Source organism: Bicyclus anynana, chromosome 24 (assembly GCF_947172395.1).
Source record: "Bicyclus anynana chromosome 24, ilBicAnyn1.1, whole genome shotgun sequence".
Classification (NCBI taxonomy): domain Eukaryota; kingdom Metazoa; phylum Arthropoda; class Insecta; order Lepidoptera; family Nymphalidae; genus Bicyclus; species Bicyclus anynana.
Window position 1 is genome coordinate 23075 of NC_069106.1, and position 14070 is coordinate 37144.

Below are 14070 nucleotides of genomic sequence, written 5' to 3' on the forward strand. Positions count from 1 at the left end.
ATTATGAAATTCAAACTAGCGTGTTCTGAGAGCGCGCTTATACGTAACTTTCAATGCCTAACCATATTCAAAGACTCTTTTCGCTTGAGGTGAGTTCGAAATTTTTCCGGTACTAAGTCGAAGTTTCTGAAAATGTCGAATATTATGAAATTCAAACTAGCGTGTTCTGAGAGCGCGCTTATACGTAACTTTCAATGCCTAACCATATTCAGACTCTTTTCGCTTGAGGTGAGTTCGAAATTTTTCCGGTACTAAGTCGAAGTTTCTGAAAATGTCGAAAATTATGAAATTCAAACTAGCGTGTTCTGAGAGCGCGCTTATACGTAACTTTCAACGCCTAACCATGTTCAAAGACTCTTTTCGCTTGAGGTGAGTTCGAAATTTTTCCGATACTAAGTCGAAGTAGCTCAAAAGTCGAAAATTATGAAATTCAAACTAGCGTGTTCTGAGAGCGCGCTTATACGTAACTTTCAATGCCTAACCATATTCAAAGACTCTTTTCGCTTGAGGTGAGTTCGAAATTTTTCCGGTACTTGGTCGAAGCAGCTCAAAAGTCGATAATTATGAAATTCAAACTAGCGTGTTCTGAGAGCGCGCTTATACGTAACTTTCAACGCCTAACCATGTTCAAAGACTCTATTCGCTTGAGGTGAGTTCGAAATTTTTCCGATACTAAGTCGAAGTAGCTCAAAAGTCGAAAATTATGAAATTCAAACTAGCGTGTTCTGAGAGCGCGCTTAAACGTAACTTTCAATGCCTAACCATATTCAAAGACTCTTTTCGCTTGAGGTGAGTTCGAAATTTTTCCGGTACTTGGTCGAAGCAGCTCAAAAGTCGAAAATTATGAAATTCAAACTAGCGTGTTCTGAGAGCGCGATTATACGTATCTTTCAATGCTTAACCATATTCAAAGACTCTTTTCGCTTCAGCTGAGTTCGATATTTTTTCGATACTAAGTCGAAGTACCCAAAAAGTCGGAAATTATGAAATTCAAACTAGCGTGTTCTGAGAGCGCGCTTATACGTAACTTTCAATGCCTAACCATATTCAAAGACTCTTTTCGCTTGAGGTGAGTTCGAAATTTTTCCGGTACTAAGTCGAAGTTTCTGAAAATGTCGAATATTATGAAATTCAAACTAGCGTGTTCTGAGAGCGCGCTTATACGTAACTTTCAATGCTTAACCATATTCAAAGACTCTTTTCGCTTGAGGTGAGTTCGAAATTTTTCCGGTACTAAGTCGAAGTTTCTGAAAATGTCGAAAATTATGAAATTCAAACTAGCGTGTTCTGAGAGCGCGCTTATACGTAACTTTCAACGCCTAACCATGTTCAAAGACTCTTTTCGCTTGAGGTGAGTTCGAAATTTTTCCGATACTAAGTCGAAGTAGCTCAAAAGTCGAAAATTATGAAATTCAAACTAGCGTGTTCTGAGAGCGCGATTATACGTAACTTTCAATGCTTAACCATATTCAAAGACTCTTTTCGCTTCAGGTGAGTTCGATATTTTTTCGATACTAAGTCGAAGAAGCTCAAAAGTCGAAAATTATGAAATTCAAACTAGCGTGTTCTGAGAGCGCGATTATACGTAATTTTCAATGCTTAACCATATCCAAAGACTCTTTTCGCTTCAGGTGAGTTCGACATTTTTTCGATACTAAGTCGAAATACCCCAAAAGTCAGAAATTATGAAATTCAAACTAGCGTTTTCTGAGAGCGAGTTATGATTAGAGAGTTGTGCGTAACTTTCAATTCTACACCATATTCAAAGACTGTTTCCGCTTGAAGTGAGTTCGAAATTATTTTGGTACCTACTAAGTCGAAGTTGTTCAAAAATCAAAATTTTCATTGCTTAGCATTTAATTGCAAAAGGAAAATTTTCTTTCGGCAAATAAAAACACCAAACCATACTTAATATTATTATTTATTGTAAAATAAAAATACAAAACATGACGTCACGACCCTCTCCCTTGTACTGTCACAACCATAGATTTACGATTCGATTATAATTCTATGGTCACAACATTAAAGGAAGGAATAGTAACAACTGCTTAAAAAAGTTAAAAAAATAAACATTAAACTATTACTAACTATTACTTATAATTAAAAAAATTACAGCCTAATGGTCAAAACCTATTATTACAAGTAATGTAGCGATATATATAGTAGCGATGTAATGGAATCGCCTCACCTGCGGACCGTTTAGATAAGTATTTGAGTCAATTATAGTAAAATATATCATATGAAATACGTTAGGGAGCGGGTACGATACGCAGCCATCGTTTCTAACTATAATAATTATTTTTTTCTAATGTAAATAATTGCAATTTAATGGCACTATATTATTTATTTATTTTATTTATAATAACTTTATTGCACAAAAAAGAAATTACAAACACATCAATTTTACAGGCAAAAGTTCATGTTCTTTATAGAAACAAAAACTACTGGGCGGATTTTAACGAAACTTGGTACAATTATTCTACATACTCCTGGGCAGGTTATAGTATACTTTTCATTACGCTACAATCAATAGGAGCAGAGCAGTGAAGAGAAATGTTGAGAAAACAGGAGAAGTTACTCAATTTTTTAAGCTTCCGTCGCGTGTACAGCCTTAATGGTTAAAGTTACATAGAAATCATGTATGACGGAAATGTTCTCCTTACAATGATCTATAAAAACACAATAGCATATATATGTCTATCTTTTATGGCTGACTCACAATAACACGTGTAACTCCCGATAACTTAGCAATTCGGAGCTTTCTAATTATATTTGTCTACTCTTATGTTTATAACACTCATCACTCATCTCTAACTAAAAAAGTTAACATTATTACCTATTCAATAAAAAAAGAATTATAAAAATCGGTAAAGAAACACCAAAGTTATACAAGAAATACGCTAAACCATCGCGCGTGAATACTAATTCATGCTATATGGATTATTTTTGTGTAAAGGTTGCCGCGCTCGACGCGACTCGCGGGGGGGGGGAATAAATAAAGAAGTGCAGCGTTAATGAGTAGGGTAGGGGTAGGGTAGGGTAGGGGTAGGGTAGGGGTAGGGTAGGGGTAGGGTAGGGGTAGGGCAGGGGTAGGGTAGGGTAGGGGTAGGGTAGTGGTAAAATAGGGGTAGTTGAAAGTTTACAACGACTTTCACGCGGAAGAAGTCGCGGGCGTCCGCTAGTTAATAATAATAGTGAATAGTACTAATTATTAGTACGTAGATTTTGCTAACCGATCAAATAACTCACTCAGCGACATATATTTATTATTTATAGTGAATAGTACTAATAATTAGTACTATTCACTATACACTATACATGTTAGCTGGGCGGCGCGGGCGGCGCGGGCGGGGGGTCCGTCGGCGGCGGGTAGGGGTAGACCGTCTGCACGTGCACGCGCGCGCGGGGGTTCCGCGCGTGGGCGTCGGGGCTCTGCTTGGGGCCGCGGTAGTGCTGCAGCAGCAGGAACACGTCGCCCACGAGCCACGTCTCGCGCAGCTCGCCGCGCCGCCACGAGCCGCCGCGCGCCGGCCGCGGCAGCCGCAGCTCGCCGGCCGGCACGCGCACCTCCTGGCGCCGCTGCGCCGTCGCCGCGCCCGGCCGGTACCGGTTGAGCTCGTCCATGGCGCGCTGCGCGCTCGGCGAGCGCAGGGCGTGGTCCAGCACGTAGGCCTGCTCGTCCAGAGACACGAAGCCCGTCATCGGCGGCCTGGAGTCGCCGGAGCGGGCGTCGCGCGCCGCGGACTCGTTCTCGATGCAGTGCTCGCCCGGCGGCACGGGCGCGTCGCGCATCCGGCGCGCGGTGGCCGCCCGCAGCGCGGCGGGGTCGCGGCCGGCCTGCTCGCCCACCACGCGGAAGAAGTTCTCGTCGTCGGGGTCGCGGAAGCGGTACCGCTCGCCGCCGCCCACGGCGGTGAACCACTCGGAGTAGTCGTCGCCGGGCCGGTGGTGCGTCAGCTGGATCGGCGCCCCGCCGACGGGCTCGCCCACGGTGCGCAGCAGCCTGCCGTGCGCGTCGTACAGCTCCACCTGACGGCCGGTCTCCGCCGCCACGGCGCGCAGCACGTCGAGCGTGCTCCCGCGGTACGGCACGTGCACGTCGGGGTGCGCGCGGAACTTGTTGCGGAACGCCAAATAGCGCATGGAGTTTTTCAGAAATTTGTAAGCGTGCTTGGAATTCTTGCCGTTGTACCAGGCGCCTCCTCTTATCAAGCTGGATCTGTCGTACATCTCCAAGCGAACGATGTGCTTCACTTGTTTCGCGAGAGCGCTCCTATTGTTCTCCATGACAGTCAGAGTTTTGTTCTTCAGCTCGTGCGGGTGGTGGCCGGTCTGCTCGGCGACGACGTCGAAGACGCACATGTTGGCGGAGCGGCTGCGGCGCGGCGGCTCGCGGCCGCCCGTCAGCGTGAAGTGCCCGACGTGGCCGGCGTCGGGCTCGTGGTACTGCACGCGCACCGGCCGGGCCGGCTGCCGGTCGCCGACGGTGTACTTGAGCCGGCCGAGCTCGTCGTACACTTCGACGGGGCGCTCGGCGACGGCGCTGATGGCGCCCAGGTGCTCCAGCCCCGCCGGCCCGCCCGCCTTGAGGTCGTTCACTATTCGATCGACCTTATTCATTTCATCGACACTGTGAGTCTCTTTAGAAACCTTTTTATCGGTTTTCTTAGCGTAAGCTTTATTTTGCTGATGTATAATGTTTTTCTTAGACCTATAGTTTTCCATTTGTGTGTCTAAACTCCCGGTGACTTTAGAAGATAATTTGTCTATTGTGTAATTTACACCCGTTTGAACGATAGGCATTACTATTTTGCCTTTAAGAATTTCAATCATATTTTTAGATACCATTCCAGCAATTTCACTTGATAATTCATCTGCGGTCCGAGGATTTTTGTGCAATTTTATTTGCTCCTCCGTTTGCCGAGCTTTTGAGAGGTCGATGTCACCGTTAATATTTTCATGAGCATCATCACACTGCGCATCGCTTACAATCTCAGTGGGCCCTGTCTCCGATGATTGTTCAACGTGGCCCTTATCGGTGGGTGTTTCGACTTTGAAATCGTCGATTTCGCCCATTAGTTTGTTAATGAAACTGGTAGTGAATGTCGTCAGTTCGTAAGCACCCACTAAACCAGTAATGACTTGTCTAGTAAGAGCAAAACCTTTTTTATCCGCAACTCGAGTAGCGATCGCAATCGCAATCGTTTTGAGTTTGGAATATTCCTCAGGTGTTAGTATATTTCTAGCCATGTCTTTTATTTTGTTTTCATGATTGCAATTACCTTTTTCAAGATCAAGTTTTAACATCGTTGCAACTTTTTTATTATGACATAAAGCATGTTCTATTGGTTCTCTGACTTTTTCTACAATTATTTCTTCTATCATAGGTAAAATCGTTTTATCGATACCGTATGCTGCTAAATCTGTAATAATTTCGCTTGCCACACCTTTAGCCATATCCAGACCAATTCTTTTTGCTACAAGTTTCCAACCCTCTTTTGTAGTCTGCGTTATAGCTGCGACACCAGTCTTAACTCCTGCGTAAGCAGTTTTCACTGCATCTTTAATCGCTTTAAATCCAGCACACACCACAGATACAGCTATACTAATAACTTTCATTAGTGCCCACGATGACCAATCGAAATTTCTATTTATTATACCATCTTTAACTGCAGTAATAATGTCACTGACTCCCTCACTAATTAATCCCATACCTATGGTTGCGCCTGCGCCAAGTGTAAACACAGTCAACGCTGCACCAATAAGCAACTGTCCTAATCCCAATGCAAGAAGACCTATTACAGAAAGCCAATTAATGGGCTGGATTTCAGTGACCTTAAATCCTTCAAGCCAACCGTTCAGTTTAAATTCTTGCAGTTCTGTTTCATGGGTTTTAAGATCAGATTTTGGCATGAAATCTTCAAGCATAGACACTTCAATATTTCTATTTTTACATTTTGCTGTTCTAATCGTACCCTTTTCGTTTCTGTATTCTTTTAAGTTCTTCAACATTTCATTCATCTTATTTTTGACTTCAGCTGATAAATCTTCATTACATTGGTCGTTTTCTATTTTCTTTATCTGTTCGTTGACTGCATCAATATCTGGACCAATTGCCAATTCTATGGTATTTTTTATAACGTTGTATATATTCAACTTGCGGTTAACTTGTTCAGATAACACTTCGCCTCTAGATGCAGTTTGTAACAAATGTAAGCCATATTCTTTTTCTTCTATAAGTTTTCTCGCTTTATTTAAATCTCTTACTGCCTCATTAATAAAGTGTTCATGTTTCTCCATATCATGGCCATATTGAGATAAATAAGCCCGAGCACGATTATAGTATGCATATTCGGAAAAATTATGATCTAAAATGATAGCAGTATCATATTCACTAATAGCTTTGTCGTATTGCTTCTTCAGCAAGTAGCTATTGCCTAGCTTGATACGTGTGCAAGGGTTTTTAATTAAATTATTACAGCAATCATCATTCAATAATTCTTTTTTAAACTCTTCAAAACTTTTGTCAATATCTTCAATTTTACCATCAAGTTTATGTTCGTTAATTTCCAACCAAATAGCAAAACGTTCTTCAGCGGCAGTTTGTTTTGCGTTCTTTGTGTCACTATCACCTCCAGTAATTCCATCAAGAAGCTGGCAAAATTGACGGAAAATCCTATCCTTATTCTTTACTTTTTTAACAGTCTCAGAAGCTTGAACCATCGTTTTCACCTCCTGTATATTACGTGAATTTTTAAGAGTCTCTATATCAGAGCAACCTTGAGGATCACATATTACTAACTGGCTAGTACCTCTATTACCGTTTCTAGAGGTCCTCCCGATATTTTGATGTTCAACTCTGGAATTTGACGGTAAAAACGTAAGACAAATGTGTAAGCCCCCATTTTCTTCAACGTCTTTAGTCAATTTTACATCCGTACCTCTTCCAGCTATATTAGTGGTAATAATAACTTCACCTGGTCTCAAAAATTTTTCTAAAATTTCTGTATCATCGTCTGTTTTAACAACTTTGAGTTTTGAAGTATCGTAATTGAATTGCTTAGTAAATACCTCCGCCTGTTTTTCCGTTTCTCTTATATATTTCATTATAATTAAGACAGCTTGGCCATGTTTTAGTTTTCTGATACAGCTCTTAGCTATTTCTTCATATTTATTTTCAGTATTATTTATCAAAATGGGTTTCAAAGATTTATGCTGTTTCAGTTTAAAAGGCGGAATCACTATAGAGTCTACATCATATGTAGTTTGTAAGAATGACCTGGTCTCTGCACTTCCCAATGTACCTGTAAGGCCGTACAATTTTGAGACGTATCTAGTAAACATTCCAACATTAGACATAAAGTTAGTAGTGAAACTCTCCGGTTGAATACTAGCACCGTGTTTTAACTCTAGGAACTGATGTAAGCCAGCGGACCAGTGAGAGTTCAGCTTCAGGGCACCTGTATTATCTGCGTCCACAATAATAATTTTACCGTCTTTAAGAACGTAGTCTTCGTCTTTAACATATGTGAATATAGCTTTCATCGCGTTTTGTATCCATTTTTTCAACTGAACTTTACAAATGAGTTTCCTTAAATGATTGGGTATTTTAATTTCAGGGTAACCTTCTTCTATGTCATTGCAGTAGTCAGTATCTCGAATAAGTTTACGTACATGCGTTTCAGTGCAATTAAATATAAAATCCCTTTTTGATTCTTCAATCTCAACTTCTTGGACGGAGGTTTCCGGTTTAATGTTACCGTCATTGTCTATTGAAGACTCTGGTAACAAATAGTATGTTCGCCCTCCTCTTTCAACCAAGGACCCAGCAGCGTCATTAACTTGGATATAAATAGCTGCCAGAAGAACTTCCAAATAGTCCATTGCAGGCATATCAGTCGCGAGCTTAAGAATCCAGTTGTTACCATCTATAAGCATGTTATCTACTTCATCTACTATAGCAATATCAAAAGTACGGCTTTTTCTTACGCCGTTTTTTCTAAATTCATCAAGAAGTACATCACGTTGAAAGGTATGGTTAGTTCCATAAATAACATTACATTTATAATTTGAATTATATGCAATATTGTTTGTGACGGTCACATTCAATACAGTGTAGAAAATTTCGTATTCTCTTGACTGAGGAATAGCTAATAAAGGGGAACTAGTGTAAATATCAACCGCATGGCCTTTGAGGGCATGATAAGCGGCTAGTACTGCAATGATGAGAGTTTTACCTTCCCCAGTGTTGATTTGGCACAATCTTCCTTTCCCTGAATTAGATTGTATCATAAGAATCACAGAAATTAGCTGTACGTTGCGAAGTTGAAGTTTTAGAGTCACCTCCGCTACTCTTTTGATGACCGCCAACATTTCGGCATCAGGAGCTTTAAGGACGGCGTCAATATTTTTAGCACATCTTATAACTTGTGCCCACGTCTCAATTTGCGTTTTACTCCAATTGCTTATGGGTTTCTCATCCGGCAACAACACAGACGCATGTCTGTAACAACGCTCCACATCATTGACCATGTCGACAACAGAGGTCGTAGTTCCAGGGGAGAGCGCTTCTATCTCTAATACTAGTTGGTCAATTGTTTTTTCGTAAGAACCTAGAAATGACTTTTGTACAACTTTATTGTGAACTTCACGTTCAAAATTGTCAAAGTCTACTAGGGACGTAAGTTGTTGCAGCTCTGAATTTGATAATTTAATTTCATAGTCCCCAAGTATGTCAAGAGCGTTAGTCAATTGGTTGATTTGTTCTGCTTTGGACAATGCCGCGACTGTCGACCACATGAACTCGATCGCTAGGTCGGGACGCTCACTACATTTGAATATTTTTATCAATGAATAGTTTAACGCATGCAATAAGTCACAACATTCAGTTGTGTGATGGAAGCTACAACTGGAGCTAAAGCAAGTGCATGTAACAGTAGTCAGTGACGCAAAAGGCACGTTTTCTGTCTGTGTTATACATTTTTGTCGTGAATGTTCTTCGTAAGCTGAAAATAGAGAAGAAACAATATATCTCGCAATCTCAAATTCGATTTTTCGTTGCCATTCATAAAAGGAGTTTTTAGGATTTAGCTTTAGAAGTAGTTTGATTTCATTTTCTAGATTAATTTTACTAAACTCTAACAATTGCTTAAAATATATTAATTGGTTGAAATCATTTGGCATTTTGGTCAACAAAATGAGCAATACATCGAAAGGGTATTTTGACAAGTGTATGAGCTCGGAGCTGTCGAAGGCGGCGCAAGAACTGTAATGGTCGTACAGCATTTGCAATTTAATTTGACTTATCTCATTCTGAACCCACGAAACGTTTCCCATTAGCATTTCCTGCGCCAGCAGCAGCGTATTGGGCTGAGTGTTCACTAAAAATAAAAAGTCGTTCAAAAAATATATATTAAAGTTAGTATTTTTGCTGTTGCACACAAAAACATCTAAGACATCTTTCAGGAAAAGTCTGCTATCAATATGTTCAGACGCGTCACTGATCCTGTCCAAGACTCGTCGCAGCACTGCCGCGTCGGGCTCGTAGTTGGTGAACAGCGAATACGTCAGCAGCTCCTCTCGCCACTCGTCGGGCTCGAAGCGACTGAAGATTTCGAAATCGATTTCGCTTTCCGCCAAACAGATGACGAGACTGTTCAGCAGCGCCAGCCGGTCCCTGCCGCCGCCCGGCGCCGCCACGTGCGCGGCCAGGCGCGCGTACGCGGCGCTCGCGAACAGCGTCGGCGCCGAGCACTCCAGCAGGTCGGCGAACGAGTCCAAGAAACTTTGGTAAAAGCCATCGCTCACATCGATCGGTGCCAGAGTCAGACAGCGCAAAGCGAAGCTCACTCTCTGCAGCCAGTCGCCGTCGCTCTCGTCGTAGGGGCTGAGCGTGGCGGTGCTCTGCAGCGCGGCGAACACTGCCGCCGACCACGGCGCGCCCTCGCCGCCCTTCAGCTCGGCGTGCAGCGCCTTCAAGGTGTCTAACTCTAGAGTGAGTGCCTTCGTGGATAACTGTGAACCCATGGTGCCTAAATTCTCGTGCGCTAGATTATTGTCGGTAATACCGATGAAATTCAACGGTAAATTGGATTCAGAAGATAGCTCGAGCTGAAGTCCGGTCAGTCGTCGCGGTCGGCGCGGTCGTCGGGGTGGCCGCTCTCCAGCAGCATGGCGGCGATGTCGTCGTGGTCGTTGTTGACGGCGATGTGGTAGGGCGTCTCGTCGCAGCCGTCCACGTGCGCCGGGTCCGCGCCGCGCGCCAGCAGCAGGCGCGCCAGCTCGCGGTGTCCTCGCTCGGCGGCCACCGCCAGCGCCGTGCGGCGGTGGGCGGACCGGTCCTCGCAGTCGACGGGCACGCCCGCGTCCAGCAGGCAGCGCGCGCGCGCCGCGTCGCCGGCCGCCGCCGCGCCGAACCACTCCTCCACCTCGTCGCTGTTGAGGAAGCGCGCGGCGTGCTCGCGGCCCGCGGAGCCGCCGGCCAGCAGCAGCTTCACCACGGGCATGTGGTAGCGCTCGGCCGCCAGCTGCAGCGGCAGCAGGCCGTGCGCGTCCGCGGCGTCGACGTCGGCGCCTCGCTCCAGCAGCGCGCGCGCCAGCTCGCAGCGGCCGGCCAGCGCGGCCAGGTGCAGCGCGGTGCGGCCCGCGGGCGGCAGGCGCGCGCGCACGGCGCCGGGCGCCGCCGCCAGCAGCGCCCGCACTCGCTGTACGTCGTTCTGCTCGACGGCAGTGAACAACTCCGCCGCGGCCGCCTCGGAACTCATCGGGCCCTGGAACGAATACCATGATAAGGCTGTGCTCGCACATACTGTATACCTACTCTGATTGTGCGGGTACACGGTAGTTATAAAAGCCCTCGGTCTCGGGGTTATACGAGACCGTTAGCCCGGTCCAAGGAAGGACAGAGACATCTTCTCTGTGTTTCACTTGGACAAATCTTCTCTGGCGCGTTCACGTCGCGGAGGTGGGTGTCACGGGAGTCAGTGAGCCGGCTCACGTGATGGCGAAGTTCAGAGGGGGTCCCTGCGGGAGTGCTGCGGGGAATATCGCGGTCCCCCGCCTAGGGTTACAGGTGAAGACCTTAACGGCGGTGTTGGCGGAGATTTAGTTAATCAGAACGGCAACATTAAGGCGGATGAGGCACGCTTAGTTGCAAAGCGTAAATTGCAACCTGAAGCTGGGAGAAAGTAATCCAGACAGCGTCTGTACTCGGAGCGAGCGGCTGTCTGGTCAGCGTCTGTTCCACATTGGGCGGCTGTTTTACCGAAAGACGTAAAGAAGAGAGCAAATTTTTGAACATGGAAGCACAACAAAAAAACATATACCCCAGGCGGGTACCGGCGCTGAGCACTTCTCGCGTCGGAAAATCCCGCCCTCTGGAGGCTCCGGCTGATGATAGGGGCTGCCCCTCGTATTCTGGGGGGGAGGGGGGGGCAACGTTTTGCTTAACTGTGAAAAACCATTTGCCAGGTCTGGCCTAGTACAACGCATGCCACCAAAAACGATGACCCAAACGCGAACTGGGACTGATACGGAAACCGAAGACGGAATATCTACCGGAGATGAAGGATCTCGAGTGGTCCATTCATGAGTCCCCTTACCTTTTTCTCACCAATGTCCAACACATGGCGGACTTTCTAATAACCAGTACGGTTTCAGGAAAGCTCGTCCAACCCTGATGGCGATACAGGAAATAGTACGAACTGCTATGAAGGCGAAGAGTGGTACACCAAAAACCCGAAAACCGTATGCCCTCATATGTCGAGATGTCAAAAATGCATTTAACTCTGCCTCCTGGAGAGAGATTAGAGAACGGAGATGAGAGAGAGAAATTTCCCTGGCTACATACTAAACTTAGTAAGTAGCTACCTTAAAGACAGACGCGTCAAAGTCACGTATGCTGTCCAGCGGAGGCGAATGGCAGCTATACGGACGAATGCTCCGAAATATAATGATGAGAAGGGAAAAAGAAGAAAAAAGGAAAAGAGAAATAATTTAAAGGCATTTCCGTCCGTTCCGTGCTAATTGTAAAGATTTAAAAAAAAAGGTATAAAGTGAATGCGACCATAGCTCTAGATCATTAGTACTTTAGTATTCCCCAATTTCTGTCAGAAATATTTTCTTGTTTCGTCCATTTTAGACCACTTTTTAACCGACTACAATAAAAATGAGGAAAACTCAATTCTACGCGTTTTTTTTATCGTATCGTTCATCATGAAAATTAAATGGGACTAATCTGAAAGTATACTCTTTCAAACTATAATATATATATGTCACCGAGTGAGTTCTTTGAACAGTTAGCAAAATCTACGTTAATTATTGTGTTAATATTAGAATCAGGTTTTCATGGAATTGGGACTTAATTATTTACTGTTTAAATAAATAACACTGTGAAAGATTGATCACGTGACTTGTCCAATAACATTGCGTCCAACATGGCGGGTGACCGGTACGCTTAACAGAGTGGGGCACCCTGCCACTCTGTAGCCAGCTGGTTGAGTAGTTCAGTGTAATCAAGTTCTTGGAATGGATACTCGTCTTCCATTTGTTTAATAGTAATGGTGCAGTGTTAAAATAGTGATAGTGTTTCCGAACTTCAGTGGGTGACTTAATAGAAGTAAGGCATTAATAATTAATTAGCTAGAAGCCAAACACCAACTGAGAATACTGTAAAAGACGTCTTTAACCCAACTGGATCAGTTACAAGTCTGACATCAGCTGGTGGCTGACTCCTTGCTCTATTATAGATAACCCTGATTTATATGTGATGGTATCAGCGCTGTATTGATAAATATAGAGGGTAGACCTGTAGTTGTAAGTTAAGTGATCGTTCCAGTGATGATTGATAGTGTTACTTTGTGTATCTGCCATCCTTGACACGTAAAGCTTAGAGCCTGCCCTGAGGCTACGGCTTCTCCGTTATCAGAAGTAGTATTTAGTCCGTTCCGCCGATATCAGAATTGGAATATAGTCGATGCCCCGATATATATATAACTTCGCTATTTCTTAAACTATTTTATTTTTTCATGATAATCGGTTCAGTAATTTTGTTTTAAAATGAAAATAACGAAATGGCCCGTACTGTGGCGTTTCATTATTACAGGCAATTTCGTTATATCATAAAATTACTAAACCAACTTTTATGAAAATTAAATGCTAGGACACACTAAAAATAGAAAAATAAAATCTGTTTACCAAAAAATTCTTCAAAATCACAAAAATAAACGAAAAAGCGAAATATAACATCGTATGTGCTACCTTCTGATCACTTCGAAGACGGTGCCAACACAGTGATACAAACCTATAATGGTTATAAAAATCAGACAAGTGCGAGTCGGAGTCGCCCAACGAGTGATCCGTACATTTTTTTGGATATTTTGCTCAACTTCCTGGTTGATACATACGTTATCAAAAACAACAATTTAAAATATAACAATTCTCGCAACTCAGTTGTCCTACCGTAAAAAGTTGTGAAATCCATGTAATACCAAGTCGGTTACTATAATCAGTCCAATACCATAATATCAATATTGAAAATCTTTTATATTTTAAACTAACGGACCCGGTCAAGCTTCGCTTACACTTATGTGCACTTCACTTCGCTTACACTTATCTCCACTATTGAATTTTTTTATTAAAATTTTTATTTAATAGATAGAGTGATTGAAGAGGAAGGTTCATATGTGTAACATCACTGGCTTGGCACCGCCTTCAAACTGATCAGAAGGTAGTACATAGGCAAGATGTTATTTTTTGCTTTTTAGTTAAAGTTAATTTTTGAGTTGGAAGTCGGTTGAATTTTTTATTAAAATTTTAATTTTTTTATTTTTAGTGTTAGCATACCTACTGCGTGTGAACAAAACGCAAGCAATTGGCTAAAACTTTATTTTCTTATGATAGGTACCTAAGTCCTACAATCCCAATTTTGTAAATACTCCTTAACTCGTATAAAAATTTCACTCCCCCTTTATCCACACTTATGAATGAATATAACCAATTGCCTTAAATGTCTTCCGTCTTCATCACCAGACCCCTAATACAGTCACAATCCATCTAGGTGGAAAGTTCTGG

The 14070-nt window shown here is 43.5% G+C and overlaps 1 pseudogene; it reads right to left on the minus strand.

Moving 5' to 3' along the window:
- Positions 1-1903: 1903 nt before the first annotated feature.
- The window catches only part of LOC112057031 (uncharacterized), a 33966-nt pseudogene continuing 21799 nt past the window's right edge, over positions 1904-14070 (minus strand).